The sequence below is a fragment of the Saccopteryx bilineata genome, chromosome 5, assembly GCF_036850765.1.
Source record: "Saccopteryx bilineata isolate mSacBil1 chromosome 5, mSacBil1_pri_phased_curated, whole genome shotgun sequence".
Taxonomy (NCBI): Eukaryota; Metazoa; Chordata; class Mammalia; order Chiroptera; family Emballonuridae; genus Saccopteryx; species Saccopteryx bilineata.
In genome coordinates this window covers 136,373,358-136,394,157 of record NC_089494.1, presented here as the reverse complement: position 1 = coordinate 136,394,157, position 20,800 = coordinate 136,373,358, and the positions used below count along the sequence as shown (strand labels likewise).

The window sequence follows — 20,800 nt, the reverse complement described above, 5'->3', positions numbered from 1 at the left end:
GCTGGGGATGGCTCCTTGGCCTCTGCCCCAGGTGCTAGAGTGGCTCTGGTCACGACAGAGCGATGCCCCGGAGGGGCAGAGCATCGCCCTCTGGTGGGCAGAGCGTTGCCCCCTGGTGGGCGTGCCGGGTGGATCCCAGTCGGGTGCATGTGGGAGTCTGTCTGACTGTCTCTCCCCGTTTCCAGCTTCAGAAAAATACAAAAAAAAAAAAAAAAATAGTGAATGCTATATTAACCAAAAGAAAATCTGTTCTGTATTGGCCATTCATGTATTAAATAATAAAGAACCTCATATTTGAAGATTATACCCATGAAAATACTTTGAGTATTTCATTCTTCAAATACCCTTAAAGTTATTTTCTTCAATTATGTCAACACTTAAACTTCATTAATATTTATCGCTGGAATCTACTGACTTTACTTTGAAATATTAAATTTGCCTATCAGAGCTCTGAGAAGGATGATTTTCCTTTCCACAGTGAAAAAGATGAATGGAAAATGGGAAAATTAACATTTCCAAGGTTGCATGTGAAAATGGAACAAAAATCAAGCTGTTAAGGAAAGTAACATGGCAATCATTGTCAAAAACCATGAGAAACAGGCCCTGGCCAGTTGGCACAGTGGTAGAACATCAGCCCGGTGTGTGGATGTCCCAGGTTCAATTCCCAGTCAGGGCACACAGGAGAAGTACTCATCTGCTTCTCCACCCCTCCCCCTCTTGCCTCTCTCTCCCTCTCTCTCTCTCTTCCCCTCCTGCAGCCACGGCTTGATTGGAACCATTGGCCCCAGACCCTTGAGGATAGTTCCATGGCCTCCACCTCAGGCACTAAGGAGCGGTCAGTTGCTGAGCAACAGAGCAGCGCCCCAGATGGCTTGCCGGGTGGATCTGGTCTGGGCGCAGATGGGTGTGTGTCTCTGCCTTCCTTCCTCTCACTGAATAAAAAAGTAAAATAATTTTAAAAAGCATGAGAATCATTTACACAAAAGAACATGTCACAACTACACACAACCTCTTAGTATACATACAGACACTGCCTTATACTAACACACTTTGGAAAGAGAATATGGTAAAGAAAAACTCACTATGATTAATTTCTGTCAGGAAATTCTGGGTAATGGGGAATCAGGCTGAAAATACAGTGTATGCAGTAACAGAAAAATAAATGCAGGCCATGTGGAAGCCAGCTGTAGGTCACTTCCTATTCGTGCACTCCTGAGAGGAGACAGGCCCACACAAGAAACGGCACATGACACAAATTCTGCACATCAACACGGCCACAGCGGTTCGGGTTCCACAGGTCTTCCCCAAATGGCATCTGAGTGGAGTTTCTGGCCCCCATTCCTGAAATCTCAACACTCACGCCCCACCTTCCCCTTATGTCTCTTCTTAGCATTTATCACAACCTAACATGCTACGCATAAGTCATAGGTCTTGTGGACTATCTTTCCTACTGGCATATACAGGACACACAAGGGTAGGGACTTCTATCTGCTGCTCATTGTTGAATTCCTAGTGGCTTAGCATAGTGCTTACCATACTAATAATGGCTTCGTAAGTGTCTGTTGAATGGACAAACACTGGAGTCTCTGCCACCAATTTTAGCTATGATAATATTACCTTCCCAAAGGAGGAAGAGTTACAAATCTCATTGATCACAGTGGAAACTACTTACTGGGCCAAAGGTAAAGCAGGCAAATTCCCTACTAAGGAAAGCTATTGAAAGGTCACCATCTATACCTCCTGCTCCCACCTGCCCTCCACCCCCGGAGTAAGCACACAGTACTGTGCCAGTCAGCTTGCCTGCTGCTCACTCTCTCCATTGCCCCTGGTTGAACCACACCAGAGCTGACTGCACAGCTGCTTTCTCACACAAACGTCCGCTGACCTGGGCCTCTGGCCTGATCCAAAGGCCTGGCTCTTCCTCCCCCTTTGGGGGGAAGGCTGGCCAGCTCCCCTGTGATCACCTGTCCTTTGCAAAAGCTGGCATGGGCCACTGCCTCAGCCAAGAGCACTATTCTTTTCAACCATTCTGCATGTTAGTTGGTTTTTTCTGAGTACAAATGTTTTCCAGGTTTCAGTTTCTATTTAACATTTAATAGCATTTAGCATATATCCATCTCCTGAAAAGTTTCAGAAAAAGAGGAGAAAAACACTATTTAACACCACAAGTGTGGTTACAGTAAACCAAGACTGTGCCAAAGTGGATTCCCTTACTGGATATAAAAGAACCCATTACCTTTATCCTAAAATCCTAACTTTCCCAATTTGATCTCCCTGAACATTTCTCCCCTGGTTGCCAAAGTTGTTAGGGATGCACAGCAATGATACCTGCAACTTACTCTAAATTACTCCATCAACAGGTGGGTAGGCAGGTAGATACACTGGGAGGGAGGGAGGGAGGGAGGGAGGGAGGGAGGGAGGGAGGGATCACACATGGCAAAATGTTACCAACTGTTGGAGCTAAGGTGAGCATATGCAGGTTCATTATACCATTTTATTTTTCCATGTATTTGAAATTTTTGTGGCTCTGACCAGTTGGCTCAGTGGTAGAGCATCAGCCCAGCATGTGGATGTCCCGTGTTCAATTCCCGGTCAGGGCACACAGGAGAAGTGACCATCTGCTTCTCCTCCCCTCCCCACCTTCTTTCTTTCTCTCTCTCTCTCTTCCCCTCCCACGGCCATGGCTCAACTGATTCAATCACTTTGGCCCCAGGCACTGAGGATGGCTCTGTGGAGCCTACACCTCAGGCACTAAACATAGCTCCATTGAGAGCATGACCCCAGATGGGAAGAGCATCAGCCCCAGAAAATACACTTTGGAAAAGAACTTCCAAGTCTCCCAGCTTCTCTTACCTCAGAGCTATGTGTCTCTCTGGAATCCTAATCAGCCCACTTAGCAAATGCAGTGACCCTCACCTTGGTCTGTCCCACTTCTACCCACTCCTTCACACTGCTGCCCACATCTGCTTTCTAAGCCACTTAAACAACTGCATTACTTCTCAAAATAAAGCTGTAAGGTGACTCAACAGTGCTCACACAATAAAGTGAAAATTCCTTAGAGTCACCCACGCCCTCTATCCTCTCCAATGTCTTTAATCACCAAAGTCACATCAACAGCCTCCCTCCAATTTTCTTTAAAGCTACCTACAGATCCCCAAATACACCCTGTTATTTTATGCCTCTATGCATTTGCTCACTCTGGCTCCTCTGCCTGCTTCAAAAAGGGGCTCAGCTGTGCGTCTGTCATCACTCTGCCTAGTGGGGAACACTGCACACAGAAAGGATCATCCTATGAGTGACAAGAAAGTCTCAGCTCCTCACTGACACATTCTTTTAGTCCTATCCGGGTATTTCAAGTCAGCAATTCCTTTGCCAGTCGGCAGAGGGAGCCATAGTTTCATTTTTAAAAAGGAAAATTAAATTCATGCTAACAAAAGGAATTTTCCACTTCAGATGGAAGTGTTAAAAGTTCTAAAAATGTTTTTTCCTGGTTTTGAGATTTAGCTGACATCCATCACTGTATAAATTTCAAGTGCAAGCATAGTGGTTTGATTTACATGTATTGTGAAATGATTACTGCTATAAATTAAGTTAGCATCATCTCACATAGATACAAAAAAAGAAAGCAAAAAAGAAAATAAGCCGACAGCGTTGACTGCAGTCATCACACTACGCAATCCATCCCCAGTACTGACATGTCCTTCAACTGGGAGCTGGGGCCTGTGCACTCCCTCCCTCCAACTCCCTCCCCCACCTCTGGTAACCACGTATCTGCTCTCTTGTCTATGAGTTTGGGTTTAAATACATATATTTCAAATAAATAAGGAAATTCAAAATGAAAATAAACACCCATGGTCAACTTAAAAAAATTTAATGACCATACACCTTAAATTCTAAATGTGATTATTATTTGAACAAACCATTTAACTGATATAAATTACCCTAAAAAATAACCAAGCGAGTTGCAACAACGGATCAATCAATTTAAATAAAATACACTGGAAAACAGTTGAAGTTTTCAGTGACAGTCCCTGCATTGCAGAGTCACCACTCCCCTCACAGCACCGACACAGACCTGACTCCAGGGCACAGCTACACTGACTGGCGTCTGTGCCAAGGCACTCGGCCTCCACCCCCACCATCTCCTTATTCAAACTTTGACAGTTATTTTGCTTTTGGTCTTCTAGTCTATCCTTTCCTAAGCTAGTTGCTAGTACATTCTTATTTTTGGTTTTATAATTCCAGAAAGATGCTGACCACTAACAGTGACCACATTTTAAACAGGACAGTAGAGCTCAAAAGTTTCTGTACTTTCAAAATTAATCTCTACCTTTTGTGACTTAACTTATATATCGTATCGTTCACAGTTATCAAATAATTACCCAACTCCTAGAATCTGCAGAGTACTATACCAGACTGTAAGAGAAATTCCAAAATATCATATTTATATTTAATCATTTGAAAATTAGTTCTAGGCCCTGGACAGTTGGCTCAGTGGATAGAACATCAGCCTGGCATACGAATGTCCCAGGTTTGATTCCCAGACAGGGCACACAGGAGAAATGATAATCTGCTTCTCCACTTCTCCCTCTCCCCCTTCTCTCACTCTCTCTCTCTGCTTCCTCCTCCTCCTCCTCCTCCTCCTCCTCCTCCTCCTCCTCCTCCTCCTCTTCCTCCTCCCACAGCCACGGCTTGACTGGCTCGAGCACATTAGCCCCAGGCTCTGAGGATGGCTCCGTGATGCCTCCACCTCAAGCACTAAAAGTAGCTCAGTTGTAAACATGATCCCAAATGAGCAGAGAATTGATCCCAGATGGAGTTGCCAGGTGGATTCTGGTCAGGGCGCATGCAGGAGTCTGTCTCTTAATCTCTTCTCCTCTTATCTGGAAAAGAAGGAAAAAGAGAGAGAGAGAGAGAGAGAGAGAGAGAGAAGGGGCCTATGAAAGACCAGGACCCTAACTTCTCTGCAGCCTAAGAGACTTGGCCATGCCTATATAAATTATCTTCAACTGTATTAGTCTCCTTGGATTAAGAAAATGTGACAATGTCTCAAATAAATTCTTTTTACTCTCCCCTAAATCACTTGAGAACATTTCTACAACCATTGATACCACAAACCAGCCAAGACGTCTAAGAGAAAAATCATAGCTGTACAACTTCTGAAAATCTTTGCCAAATGTTTCTGTGGCTACTCTCTCTCTCCCCCTCTCACAGCCAGTGGCTCCACTGGTCCAAGAGTTGGCCCCGGGTGCTGAGGATAGCTCAGCTGATTCAAGCATTGGCTCCAGACGGGGGGGGGGGGGGGGGGGGGTTGCCAGGTGAATCCCAGTTGGAGCATATGCAGGAGTCTATTTCCCCGCCTCTCATAAAAAAAGATTAAATAAATAAATAAATATGTCTGTGGCTCAGCTCTGTGTTTCTCTGACTTAATCCCTAAATTGCTATGGTTAGGAAAGAGAGATGGAAAAAACCCAATACATCACCATTTGGAAAGCAGTAACATTTGTGTAACATGTGTAGCTGAGTCAGGGATTACCTAAACCACTGGGCTTCTTTCTGTTCATTTCTAACTTATTTTCTTTTTTTTTTTTATTGAGTTTAGTTTTGATCACTAACCTAGCTCACACTGACTTTACAATGAATGTATACTGCAGCCCTGCAATAGTACAGCTAAATTTGTAGCACTAATTGCACTTTTTCAGACTTTTATTTTTCAGTTCAGGAAATTTTATTTTGGTAACAAGACATACACTGCTAGGTTATGAACATTTTTTTTTTATTATTATTTTTAACACAGAGGAAGCTTGGTAGTGGATATCTGGCCATTTGATGATTATGACTAAAAGGTCAAGTTCAGGCTCTCTTTCTAACAGAATGTCAATGTGCACTAACATGTATATGTGTAACTGGTGTCAAAATGAAGCTTAGTCACTAAAGGATTCGCTACCTGAGCTTTCTTCTGGACTCTTCCCCTTCGCCATCAGGGACTGGAGCATCTGGCCTCTCACGAAGATCTGGGTCTGGTCCTCCTGGTGCGACTCTGTGTCTTGTCGCCGTCACTGGAGCACCCACTGGAACCACTTTGAGGTGTATGGCGTATCTTGCATCCTTGGCCACAGTCAGAGATGTTTTCTGCCGTTACTTCACTTTCCTGTGGTCCAGAGTCCTGCACACTGTTCGGCTGTGCTTGCTCGGAGGGGTTTCAGGAATGTGGTTTCATTTGTGATTCTGGGTGATACAGGAGACACTTCAAATGTGACATCACCGAGGACTGGGTTAGATGACAACTTTGCATCTAAAATATGAAGCGTTGTTTCTATGTGTTGGATACAAAGAGGAGTGTCTGCCAGCCTCTCCTCGTGAACTAGAGAAACATTTGCGAAAGTGACAGCGAGTGCCGCACGCTGGCTGAGATCTGCCACCGGGCTTGCTGATGTGGAGCTGGCCCGTGGTCAGGTCGGCGCCCGGCCCGGGAGAGGAAGCCCATCCTCCTCATCCCCTCAGCTCAGGGCTTGCACTCCTAAGTACTAATTTGGCCAACCTATGACAAATAAAGCAAATAAATCAGTACTGATTTATCTGCATTAATCGTTCAATCCTCTTTAATTTCAAGGATTACAAATTTACTATACCCTAAATCAGGGTATAGTAATCAGGGGTCCCCAAACTTTTTACACAGGGGGCCAGTTCACTGTCCCTCAGACCGTTGGAGGGCTGGACTATAAAAAAAACTATGAACAAATCCCTATGCACACTGCACATATCTTATTTTAAAGTAAAAAAAAACAAAATGGAACAAATACAATATTTAAAATAAAGAACAAGTAAATTTAAATCAACAAACTGACCAGTATTTCAATGGGAACTATGCTCCTCTCACTGACCACCAAGGAAAGAGGTGCCCCTTCCAGAAGTGCGGCGGGGGCTGGATAAATGGCCTGAGGGGGCCGCATGTAGCCTGCGGGTCGTAGTTTGGGGACCCCTGCCCTAAATAGTAAATGAAAAGAGACTAGAGATCATTACTTAAAACCACCCCACAGAATTATTCTGAGTGGAAATAATAAGTACAACACAGATAGCCATAAAACAGATTTATCAAAATGAACAGTTGGGCAGATTACATTTAACTGAGTATTCCACTACCTACACTCAGAACAGCCACACAATCACTAGGACAGGAATGGCTGAAAGGAAGCCAAGGTAAGACTGCTATCTTCCTCATCCACAGGGATGTGTTCAGGTTATCTTCATTCTAAGACTGTTTAAAATAGTCACTCAGTAAGCAAAGCAGGAAGAAATAAAAATGTTAGTTTGTAATTAACTTTTTTAAAAAGCTGAAACAGTAGTATAATTACAAAATTATATTCATATGTAATCAAGACTGGGAAATTTCTTTTATAAAATTTTAAAGCTAACAGTCCCTTTAATAAAATTTACTTAGGATCTATTGTTTGTTTTTAGAAATAAACGTTTATTTCTTTTTAAAAAAGTCATAAAATTCCATCAAAAGCAAAGCACACCAGCCTTAACAGGTTGGCTGAGTGGACAGAGCATTGGCCCAGCATGCACTGGATTTAATCCCTGTTCAGGGCACATGTGAGAAGTGACCATCTGCTTCTCTCCCTCCGCCCCTCCCGCAGCCAGTGGGTCTACTGGTTTGAGCTTCAGCCCTGAACACTGAGAACAGCTCAGTTGGTTCGAGCATCAGCCCCAGATGTGGGTTGCCAGGTAGATCCCAGTCAGGGCACATGCGACAGTCTATCCCTCTATATCCCGTCCTCTCCCTTAAAAAATATAAATCCAACCATGCCTAAATGTTAACTTTGAAAGCCAAACACAAAAGTAACAATTAAACCAAACACAAAGGTAACAATTAAGGGAATTGACAAAATCAATTTATGGCCTACTTAACATTTAATACTAGGCGACAACGATAATAATGGAGGATAAGAAAAAGCACTTGAAAGACTTTTTAAATATTTGTGTTTAAAATCTAAAAAAAAAAACCCAAAAGAAACCTTCTCCAAATGGCCAAGATTCTAGATAAAAAGAGAAACATGTTGAGATATACCCAACATTCTATACTGCTTTTCCCCCAACCATTTCCCAATTCCTAAACAACAGAGACGGAGGGGTTGGGAAGGTAAAGGGAAGAGTGTTAGAAGGCTTATGAGCCTGACCTGTGGTGGCGCAATGGGATAAAGGATCAACCTGGAAAGCTGAGGTTGCCGGTTCGAAACCCTGGGCTTGCCTGGTCAACGCACATATGGGAGTTGATGCTTCCTGCTCCTCCTTCTCTCTCTCTCTCTATCTCTCTCCTCCCTAAAAGTGGAATAAATAAAGTTTTAACAAAAAAAAAAAAGGAAGAAGGCTGTTGAATGGAACAGAACCTTTGTCATTTTGACAGAACCGGGAAGACAAAAACCAGAGTTTGGAACAGAGGCAGGACTTGAGAGGCCAAGGTTGCCAAGAAAAGAAAAGCATGAAGAAGTGAAATGAGTCCAGGACGCTGAGCTGCTTTTCTTTTCCAGGTTACTGATTCCTAAGCAAAGCAAATGAAACCAGGAAATAGACAAGTTGAACAGAATACAGCTGCTGGGAGACTGAGAAGCTGAGCAGAATACAAAATATCTCACGAGGCTGAAAAGATAAAAATCAGCGTTCAAGACCCACCAAGGTAGAGGGGTGTTGCTAATTCCTACCAGCTTTCAGTTGGGACCTCTACAAGACTATACTCAAGTGAGATCTCTAAAGGATTCCAGCTTCAGGGTAAGGGGAAACTGGAAATATACTAACTAGGCCTTATAAAGTTATAAAGACTAAAACACACCCTCAAATCAGCTAGTTGACTAAGGTGATTACCCCTATTCTATCAGAAGCTAAAGAAAGTTCTATGGAGGAGGTTATCATCTACAATTTCCCATACATAATGTCCAATATTCAATCAAAAATTACTAAACACTTCAAGAGACAGAACCAACAAAAACAAATCCACAGATAATCTAGACACTGAAATCATCAGATACAGACATTAATCAGTTAGTTTATATTGAAGAAAATTTAAAACATGAAGAATTTCACCAATTACTTATAAAGTCCCCCAGTGAATCAAATGCCCAGCCGGGGCCAACAACCACTGGGCTTTATAGAGTCAACCAAACCTGGATACAAATCCAACCATGCCACTTACCCACTCGCTTTTCCCCCTAAACAGAGATAATCTTGTCTTCCTAATAGAGTTACTGTGATAATCAATGCCTTTCACAGGATCTGATATACAATAGTAAACAATAAGTCACATATGATGATGTTCAACAAATGGTACATCACACCTTTTCCCAGGACCAAGTAAATTTTTCACACACTTTCCTTTCAATGTAGCAAAATCACACACTCTCAACTCCTAACACAATTTACTATCAGTTTCACTTATTTACTAATTACTACCATATTTCCCCATGTAAAAGATGTACCTTAATTTTGGGGCCTGAAATTAAAAAAAAAATGTATTACATAAAGTTACTGAACTCAAGTTTTATTCATCATAAAATTCATACAACTCCTCATCACTGTCAAAACTCCCAACCATTAGCTTGTCCTCATCTGTGTCTGATGACGAATCACTGTCTTCACATATTGCCTCGTCCTCAGTTCCACCTATGGCATCTGAAATGCCACACTTCTTAAATGAGTCTTGACAATGATCTCAATCTTGATATTATCCCAGGATCTTTTCACCCAGCTACAAACTTCTCCTATAGTTGGTTTCTTCACTCGTCCTGCTGGTGCCAGATTGTCCCCAGAAGACATTATCCATTGGTTCCATTCGTCTCTCATGGCAGCTTTGAAGGGTTTGTTAATACTGACATCAAGTGGTTGGAGCTGGAATGTCAAGTCTCCAGGCATGATGGCAAATTTTGTTTTTGGCTCTGCAGCAATCTTCTTTGTGTTTGTTGTTATGTGTGCCATGAACTGATCAAGCACCAATAGGGCAGGTTTGTGTAAGAGCCCACCTGGTCTCCTTCTCCAAACTTTCTCAAAAAAGATCTTCATCCCATCTTCATCCAGCCAACCCTTGTCATGAACGTGGACAAAACTCCTTGAGGAATGTCTTCTTTTGGCATTGTTTTGCGTTTGAAAGTCAGCATAGGAGGCAGCTTGGTTCCATCAGCACAACAAGCTAGAACACTGGATAATGGCTCTTTTCATGTCCACTTGTCTTCACAGTAATGGTTTTCACCCCCTTCTTATCAACAACAGTTCTGTTACTTGGGACATCAAACTGAAGGGGGACTTTGTCCATATTTGCAGTCTGTCCCAATTCAAACTGATGTGTCTTCCAACATTGAATGACAAAATGATGAAATTCAAGGACCTTCTGCTCATAGCTTTCAGGCATCTTTTGGGCAAGTCTGGTGCATGTACGCATGCTCAGTCCATTCCATTTCATGAACCTGAAGCACCAATGTGTCCTCCTTTGAAATCAGTAACTTCTTTTTCATCAGTAATTCCTCTTGCCTCATGCTGAACCATCTTTGTGGACACAGGAATTCCAACTGCCCTTTGCTTTTCAATCCATATCTTCAATTCCTTCTCTAAATCAGGCCATTTTGCAGACTTGCCTCTCATGGCCTTCTTCTGCCATGGTGTTTTCAGTAGGGTTTCTTCTTCCCACAGCCAGTCTTGGATTGATCTCTCAGTTGGAGGAGGACCCAACTTACTTTCAGCAGCATGATTTCCATTCACTTTTGCAAGCTGGATCCCTTTTAACTTGAATTAAACACTGTACAAAAATCTTTTCTGAGACATTTCTGGGCAGAAGGTGGCAAAACATAACCTACCACAATATACAGGTAACAAGTGCAAAACAATGAGCGCAAAGACAAGTACAAAAAAGCAGGAAATGCAAGTAAAATCTATGACCACTCTATAAGACGCACCCAGTTTTTAGACCCCAAATTTTTCAAAAAGGGGTCCATCATATACATGGGGGAATATGGTAATTATTTTACTAAATTTTACCATCATATCTTATCAAAAGTATTCTTCAAAAGAACTGTGTCTATTCTGGTTTTGTTTTTAATCATTACTAACGAATTTTAGAACTGCCAATGCTTTTCAGAAAAAAAGTATTTTAGAAGCAGTAAAAAAGTATTTATTTATCCATACTTTGATCTGAGGTAGTTTACTGAGACACAAACTAGAAGCTGGAGCTTTTATTTATCCATGGGGACTGTTTTTGTTTTTCAATATGAAAAGGGCACACAGGTTATATTATATGGAGAGTGAATACAAAAGCTTTTAGGTAAGATATTGTCATGCACTTCTAAATTATAAAAACAAACACTCCTATAAATCTTGGCAACACTCCGTATTCACACAGCCATCCTTTCCTTTGTCCACAACCCTCTGAGATGGTTAGACCTCCATTTCACCCTTCCTATCCCAAAGTCACAAAGAACAGGTCAGACCCTGTTTTGCATGTGAGGTCTTGCCAAGCAGAGCCAAGGTGAGGCCACCAAGCAGACAAAAAGTATAACAAATTTTTTAAAAATGCATTTTTCCAACTATCAGTTGAACCAAAACCAAAAGTACTACACCTTGCCTATACATACAAGTATCCAGTAAGTTTTCTGTTTTACTTAGAATTAATTGAATATATGGTTTGACTCCTATGAGTTTTACCAAATAGTAACTACATATTCCCAAAGAATATTTACTGCCTGGCCTGTGGTGGCGCAGTGGATAAAGCGTCGACCTGGAATGCTGAGGTCGCCGGTTCAAAACCCTGGGCTTGCCTGGTCAAGGCACATATGGGAGTTGATGCTTCCTGCTCCTCCCCCCTTTCTCTCTCTCTCTCTCTCTCGCTCTCTCTCTCTCTCTCTCTCTCTCCTCTAAAATGAATAAATAAAAAATAAAAAATAAAAAATAAATATTTACTGAGAAACTCCCAGGCACACACTGGAATCATGAAGACGGTATATAATCGCCACTCTGAGGAGACGCTGGGAGCTGGGAGAGTTCCACATAAATTGGCAAACAGGAACAAGAAGCTGTGGAAATATGCAGCTATTGCTAAAAAGCTACAGAAGGCAGTAACAGAAAGCCTCTGTGTGACATCGTAACAGAACTACTCCAGAACTAAAGCCCTAGGGCTTAACCTCAGAAGTGAAACTGCTTCTCAAATGTAACATCCCACTCTACTCCCCAACTTATTTTTTACTCTTAAAAATAGGTCAACAAAATATGTTAATAACAAATAGAAATAGCTACATAACAATAATTTAAATCAGGAGTTTCCAAGCTTTGGTCATTCACATACTACCCTCACATATTTATATTACATTGAAATTTACTTTTTGGCTTAAACACTTTTCTTAAGGTGTTTCTTTTTCCAATTAAATGTTTATTTTGGCCTGGCCAGGCGATGGTGCAGTGGATACAGTGTCGGATTGGGATGTGGAGGACCCAGGTTCGAGACCCCGAGGTCACCAGCTTGAGCACGGGCTCATCTGGTTTGAGCAAAGCTCACCAGTTTAGACCCAAGATCGCTGGCTTGAACAAGGGGTTACTCGGTCTGCTGCAGCCCCACAGTCAAGGCACATATGAGAGAGCAATCATTAAACAACTAAGGTGTCGCAACGAAAAACTGATGATTGATGCTTCTCATCTCTCTCCGTTCCTGTCTGTCTGTCCCTATCTATCCCTCTCTCTGACTCTCTCTCTCTGTAAAAAAAAAAAAAAAAAAAGTTTATTTTGGATGATCCTTATAAATTAATAACAGTGAGACCATGAGTTTTATAAGTTAGTTCTGTTTTCTAAAATACATAAAAATAAAGGCATATGCTTAAAACAAAAACTGTTTAAAAATCTCTTGAAGAATCCTGCATGTCCACACTTAGGAAACACTAATATTTTTTAATTAAGAAAACTATATTAGCAATTATTTATATATCCTTTATTTGTAAATGCAGTAAATGTTTAAAGTATTATGTAACTGCAAGGTAAATTCCTTTTTCTACTTTCTTAATTAATACCTAAAAAGTACTTACTTATTTCTAGTGGAAATCCATTCTATTCCAATTTCCCTAGCTCTCTACAAATGAACATACTGTCTATATTTAGTTATTAGTTAATTATCTAAAACAGTTGTACATATCTTTCTTATCCTACAGATAATGATAGATGGTTCTTTACTTCAATCATTTAAGATAGAGAATGAAAAACAGACACTATAGTTAACTATGTTCTAACTAAACAGTATCTCTAAATAGTGCACTTAAAATGAAAATGAAGTTTTCTAGATGGTCTCAGTGCTGAGGCTTACTTTATGCCCAAACGCTGTTAAAAAAAAAAAAGTCAAATGTCAGAAAATGATTTGACTTTGGGTGATGGGTATATAACATCATCAACAGGTCAAATGCTATAGAACAGTTCACCTGAAACCTATGTACTCTTATTGATCGATGTCACTTAAATTTTCTTAAAAAAAACAGTTAAATAATTTTGCCACTATAGTTCTCTAAAAAATTACACTGTACCATTATTCTTTAATTAGCCTAGTTTCTGACCAGAGCAAATTAGTTTTCTTAAGCTAATTCAGCAAATCACAAAGCCGGGGAGATACCCGATTAAATTCTTTATCAACCACAAAAAATTGCTCTGAACTATTTTGTCTCACTAGCTCCTTTTCCAGATTTAATCATTTTGGCAGTCAGAATGATATATGCTCATTAGAAAAAGAAGATCTTTCACACAGGTAAGAAAATAAAGAAGAAACTGTAAACATTTCCCTTATTAGGAATGAGAGCAATTAGACCAAAACATGGTTTAGATACAACTCAACAAGCCACTCACTGGGGTTGGAACTCCAGGGTGTTTTTATTTTTTCTTTTTCTTTTTTCTTTTTTTTTCTGAAGCTGGAAACGGGGAGGCAGTCAGACAGACTCCCACATGTGCCCGACCGGGATCCACCCGGCACGCCCACCAGGGGGCGATGCTCTGCCCATCTGGGGCATCACTCTGTTGCGACCAGAGCCACTCTAGTGCCTGAGGCAGAGGCCATGGAGCCATCCCCAGCGCCCGGGCCATCTTTGCTCCAATGGAGCCTTGGCTGCGGGAGGGGAAGAGAGAGACAGAGAGGAAGGAGAGGGGGAGGGGTGGAGAAGCAGATGGACGCCTCTCCTGTGTGCCCTGGCCGGGAATCGAACCCGGGACTCCTGCACGCCAGGTCGACGCTCTACCACTGAGCAAACCGGCCAGGGCCCAGAGTGTTTTTCAAATGTACCTCCCCATCAGCACAGTGCTATGCACTCCACTGAGCAGTGCACTTCATATTGGAACAAGTCATAGGCCAGATTTAGAGCAGTCACTGGACTTCCACGAGGATTCAATTATGTAACACAAACCACTATACCTACCCTCCCATCCTGAAAATGGTCATATTAGTGTTAAAGTAACTAACTAAACTGGGCCAAACATGGAGTCAGTCACTCATGATAATCCCCACATCAGCAAACTGAAACAAACCATGCTAGGCTCTCACAGAAAAGGATGGCCTATGTGAAGAACTAGTGCTCACCTGAGTGGTGGTGGCACAGTGGATAGAGCATAGACCTGGGATGCTGAGGTCCCTGGTTCAAAACCCCAAGGTCACTGGTTTGAGCACGAGCTCATCCAGCTTGAGCGTATGGTCACTGGGTTGAGTGCAGGATCACAGACATGATCCCAAGGTCACTGGCTTAAAGCCCAATGTTGCTGGCTTGAGCCCAAGGTCTGTGGCTTAAGCAAGAAGTCACTGGCTCGGCTTGAACCTCCCCAGTCAAAGCATATTTGAGAAAGCAATCAATGAACAACTAAGGTGCCACAACTATGATTTGATGCTTTTCAACTCTCTCTTCCCACTCTCTCTCCCTTCATGTCTCTGTCTCTCAAATCAATTTAAAAAATAAAAGAATTAGTGCTTGCCTGTTCAGTAAGTTACCTGACCCAGCTCCAAGACTTCCCTTTATTCTATATAAGGAAAGTAACCCTGCTTTAACCAGTCGACAAAGGCCCAGTATAATTTCCTTGTTCCTGCTCACTGGGTCTATAAAAACCTCCCACCTGTACAGCTTTACTGAGCTCAACTGTATGCAGCCCAATTCATGGACATCTACAGGAGCCACAGATGTTTTCGAATCAGATAAAAATTATGGAGCCTCTTGGCCCTGACTGGTTGGCTCAGTGGTAGAGCGTCGGCCTGGCGTGCAGAAGTCCCGGGTTCGATTCCCGGCCAGGGCACACAGGAGAAGCGCCCATCTGCTTCTCCACCCCTCCCCCTCTCCTTCCTCTCTGTCTCTCTCTTTCCCTCCCGCAGCGAGGCTCCATTGGAGTAAAGATGGCCCGGGCACTGAGGATGGCTCCTTGGCCTCTGCCTCAGGTGCTAGAGTGGCTCTGGTCATAACAGAGTGACGCCCCAGAGGGGCAGAGCATCGCCCCCTGGTGGGCGTGCTGGGTGGATCCCGGTCGGGCACATGCGGAGTCTGTCTGACTGTCTCTCCCCGTTTCCAGCTTCAGAAAAATACAAAATATATATATGTATGGAGCCTCTCTCCTGTTAAAAACAACACAAGTCCAAAATGGGGTCACTTATGCCAAGTCCTACGTCACAAGAACGGAGAATTTGGTCTCCTCAGTTCTCCCAAAAATGTAATCTTACGCTAGTCAATCAGGAATCCCTGAACAGCATTTGTGAGGGAATCTGTCCGAAAGACCCATTATCCCCTTGACTTTCCACAACCAATGTACTTTCTGCTACAGCTCCCTGCTGCCTACAAATATTACACTTTGTACAACTCCTCAGAGCTCCTATCTGTCTTCTAGATGGGATGCTGCTCAATTCAGGAATCACTGAAGAAAGCTAATACGATCTTTAAAATTTATTTAGTTGAATGTTGTTGTTTAAAAGACCCCAGAAACATTCACCCAATACACAAAAAACCTGCTACTGTTCTGGGCAGATCACAGAGTCTAAAGACTTTAAAGTCTGTTTGTGTACCCAAATCAAGAACTCTAGCTCCAGAAGCTTGAGAATCTAGTGGCCACAAACTCATATTTGAAAAAAATGTCTGTACTGGGTGTCTAAGTACCTGACCATATATAAGGCTCATGCAATTAACTAAAATTCTTTGGTGATCATGTATACAGATTGCTTTGCATCTAAACCCACAGAATGAAAAGGCTACCACTATGGCAGCTGCAGCTCTAGGGTTAAAGAAATTAGGGATCTGATGAGGGAAAGAGTCACAATGTATTAAGGCTGTGCTTGCATAACTCTCCAAATAAATATACAGAAAACAGCAAAGTCCCCATCATTTAATGGCGGGAGGAGAGGTAGTACGGAAGGAGAAAAAGCCCATAAGTACGCCCCCTACCTTGGTTTTCCACTGTCAGTTGATCTCAAAAATACCCCAGAGCTACATTTTTTCCATCTGTGTCTATTGCAATAATCCCTACAATCAACCCAATGCCCCCCACCACCACCAAATAAAGTCTGCCTTATCAATAAAAGTTGTAAGTAAGCCTGATCGGGCAGTGGCGCAGAGGATAGAGCATCAAACTGGGATGCAGAGGACCCAGATTTGAGACCCCCAGGTCACTGGCTTGAACACAGGCTCATCTGGCTTGAGCACAGGATCACTGGCTTGAGCATGGGGTCACTGGCTTGAGCGTGGAATCATGAACATGACTCCATGGTTGCTGGCTTGAGCCCAAAGGTCACTGGCTTGAAGCCCAAAGTTGCTGGCTTGAGCAAGGGGTCACTCGCTCTGCTGTAGCCCCCGCTCCCCACCAGTCAAGGCACATATGAGGAAGCAATCAATGAACAACCAAGGAGAATAAGGAGCCACAACAACGAATTGATGCTTCTCATCTCTCTCCCTTCCTGTCTGTCTGTCCCTATCTGTCCCTTTCTCTCTCTATCACACACAAAAAAGAGTTATGAATAATTTTTTCTTCAATAGTTTGAGTAATATATTTTTTTCTTTTTTCCATGTGAGTGGAAGGGAGACAAAGAGACAGACTCCTGCATGTGCCCTGACGGGGATCCACCCAGCAACTCCCATCTGGGGCCATGCTCACAACTCAGCTATTTTTAGCACTTGAGACAGAGGCCCTATGGAGCCATCCCCAGTACCCTGGCCGACGTGCTCAAACCAATCGAAACATAGCTGCAGGAAGGGAAGAAGGAGAGAGAAGGGGAGATGGAGGGATGGAGAAGTAGATGGTCACTCCTGTGTGCCCTGGCCAGGAATCAAACCCAGGACATCCACATGCCAGGCCGACGCTCTACCACTGAGCCAATTGACTGAATAATATTTTTAATTTAACGGAAGCAAGGCAAAACTTAAGTGATTACTCAAGCAATGGTAGGTATTGGAATTTTCAAGAAAGGATATGTGATATTGTGATTTATAAGAAGAAATATATATTTCGGTCTTCTTCCATTTTCTGGCACAGAGTAAAACCCTTGGAAATTCCTTAGTAGTAAGGGCAATAGAAGTGTCTTTTCATATTCATACCTGAGTTTATGCTAATGATGTGCTCTTAGAAAGTCCCTAAGGATGGGATCAATCTTGATTAGAGGGCCGAAACTTTTCATCCCAATCCCCCCACTTCCAGGAAGTGGAGAACAGGTAGAGATCGAGTTCAATCACCAATGGCCGATGACTAAATCACGCCTTTGTAATAGAGCCATCATGCAAAAATAGGGGCTGGCTTCAGAGAGCTCCCAGGCTGATGGAAGACAGAGGTGCCGAGAGCATGGTGAGCCCACAGAGGAAGCTCTGTACCCTGCCCAGTGCACCTCCTCCACCTGGTGATTCCAAGTTACAGCCTTTTTTAATAAACCAGAAATCCAGTGAGTAAACTGCTTTGCTGAGTTCTGTGAGCTGGCCTACCCAACTCATTGAGCCCAAGGAGGGGCTGTGGGAACCTTTGACGTATGGTTGGTTGGTCAGAAGCACAGGTGACAACCTGCACTGTGACTGGCATCTGAAGTGGGGAGGAGGCCATCCTGGGGGCTGACTGCCTTGACACTATCACCAAGTGTCTTCAGTTGTAACACCCAGTGGTGTCGCAGGCTGCTTGATACAGAAGCCCATACATCCTATGTCAGGAGTGCAGCAATGAGGGAGCAGGGGACTCACAGGGCGAGGTTTCTCCCTCACAACCCACGTAGACGGGAGAGCAGTGGAAGTGTGGCCGTGCCCAGGCACCTGGCAGGGATGCTGCTCATCATCTAGGAAGCCAGTTCTATGAACCCCAAACCTGGGCTCAGCTAGAGAGGTAGGGCTTCGGTCCCCAGGACAGGAAGCTCTACAGAAGACAGGGCTGCAGGGACCAAAGAAGCCCATACTGATAAGGACTGAAACAAAGAGCAGCCACTAGGACAGGAGCATGGGGTCCTGGTTGGCTTAGCAACAAAATAGTACCATACCATGTAGAAACCTCATGGTCAGCCCGAAAGGAGGCCTATGGCCCAGACCTGATGACATGAGAGGGCTGGCTGGGCCTTACACTGGGCCGTCCTGGTGTCTGCCTGGGTGACAGAACTAGAGTGGAAACGTGCAAGGTAGGCACCAGCCCTGGCCTCATTTTTAACTAAAATGTAACTTCAGTCGTCTGACTGAAGAACCCACGCTCATTGGCACAGTCTCCCGACAGCTTGAGCAAACATATGGAAAGAGAAAGCAGAAGACATGTTAAGGAAACTGTTGCTTACGGTTGGGATAAAATAAAAGGTAAATGTTGGAACGAAAGTGGGAGCTAAGATTAGAAGAAAACATTCCAGAATGCCAGCTGATGGCGTTGACGTGGAGAGGGAGCAGGAAGGAAGGGACATGCGCAGGACTATGCCTCGGAGATGAACTTGCTGGAACTATGGTGGAAGCCCAGGCAGAGAGGACTTCAGGAAGAAGAAACAACCCTCATCTCTAAATGCTGTCAATATTATGAAATACAAAAGTACTGCTGAGGCCCTGGCCAGTTGACTCAGTGGTAGAACGTCGACCCGGCATATGGAAGTCACAGGTTCGATTCCCAGCCAGGGCACACAGGAAAAGTGGCTATCTGCTTCTCCACCCCTCCCCCTCTCCTTTTTCTCTGTTTCTCTCTTCTCCTCCTGCAGCCAAGGCTCCACTGGAGCAAAGTTGGCCCAGGCGCTGAGGATGACTCCATGGCCTCTGTCTCAGGGGCTAGAATGGCTCTGGCCACAATGGAGCAACACCCCAGATGGGCAGAGAATTGTGCCCTGGTAGGCATGCCAGGTGGATCCCGGTTGGGTGCATGCAGGAGTCTGTCTGATTGCCTCCCTGCTTGTAACTTCAGAAAAATACAAAAAACAAAAAAAGTTCTGCTGAGAAGTATCCTCTCTACCGGTTTTATCAGAGTGGAGGTTACAGGTGGGTAGGTAGGTCAAGGGCAAAGACATACCTGAGTTTAGAATAGTAAGTGCATGAGAAGTAGAGAAGTTACAAATGAACTGGAAATGCTGAGGAAAGAGAAACCCACGGTATATATGTCTGATCAGGAATTTATGCACAAAAACAGGACAAACTAAAGTTCCCAGAGTACCCAACGGGTTTTTGTTGTTGTTGCTTTTTTTTTTTTTTTTTTCTTTTCAGAGAGAGACAGGAAAGGAGGGCGCTGGTAGGAGAGAGATGAGAAACATCAACTCGTAGTTGCTTCACTATAGTTGTTCATTAATTGCTTCTCATACGTGCTTTGACTAGAGGTCTCAAGTGAGCCAGTGACCCCTTGCTCAAGCCAGTGACCTTGGGCTTCTAGCTGGTGGCCTTGGGCTCAAGCCAAAGACCTTGGGTTTCAAGCCAGCAACCTTGGGCTTCTAGCCAGTGACCTTGGGCTCAAGCAAGGAACCTGGGGTTTTAAGACAGCGACCTCTGGACTCAAGCCAGCAACCTTGGGATCATGTTGATGACCCTGTGGCTCAAACTGGCAAGCCCACACTCAAATGAGGAGCCTGTACTCTAGCTGGAGACCCCGTCTCAACAAAGGTCCCTCAGCATCCCCAGCCTACGTTCAATCCACTGAGCCACTGCTGGTCAGGCTATGTTTAAAGGCACATAGACCTGAGCCAATAGATTAAAGACACAAGAAAACACATGGGGTCAATTACAGGGGATTTAAAGGAGAATTCTGAGCTTAGCTCACAATAAATAGATAAATGCAATTTTAAATCTTTTTTTTCATGGACAGTTTTCTCAGTATAAAATCCTCATCAGTGTCTCAATGTGATAATGTGTCTATACCATTGTTCAATAATCACATAATACAGGGTGGGGCAGAGTAGGCTTGCAGTTGTAAAGATGCAGAACATAGTTCATTCCTGTGTTATTATTAATTGTATTATTTTCCATATGAACAAATGTAAACCTACTTTTGCCCCACCCTGTATATAGCAAAGCTTTAAAAAACTTTATCAAGTTAATTAATAAATTTTAACAAAAATTATGCTTTTTATAAAATGTGATGAGTATTATAAGGAAGGAAAGAGTGAGCTTTAGAATTATCCAGATCTATGTTTTCATTTCTTTTTGAGAGAGAGAGAGGCAGGGAGAGACAGACAGGAACATGGAGCTGCTCCCGTATGTGCCCCGACCAGGGAATCAAACCATCAACCTTCCTGTTTTGAGACAACACTCTTAACCAACTGAGCTCCCCCTGTAAAAATACAGGGACACCACTGTATTTTTAACATATCAACACAACTACTTCATCGCTTGAAAATTTACGAGCATAA

General features: G+C 43.3%; 1 protein-coding gene and 1 pseudogene across 3 annotated transcripts in view; one reads left to right on the top strand and one right to left on the bottom strand.

Annotated features, from left to right (window-relative positions):
• MPP7 (MAGUK p55 scaffold protein 7) overlaps window positions 1-20,800 on the bottom strand; it is a 283,309-nt gene that overhangs the window by 221,179 nt on the left and 41,330 nt on the right. The gene's annotated exons all lie outside the window — the stretch shown is intronic.
• LOC136306550 (ceramide synthase 4 pseudogene) overlaps window positions 11,970-20,800 on the top strand; it is a 30,664-nt pseudogene continuing 21,833 nt past the window's right edge.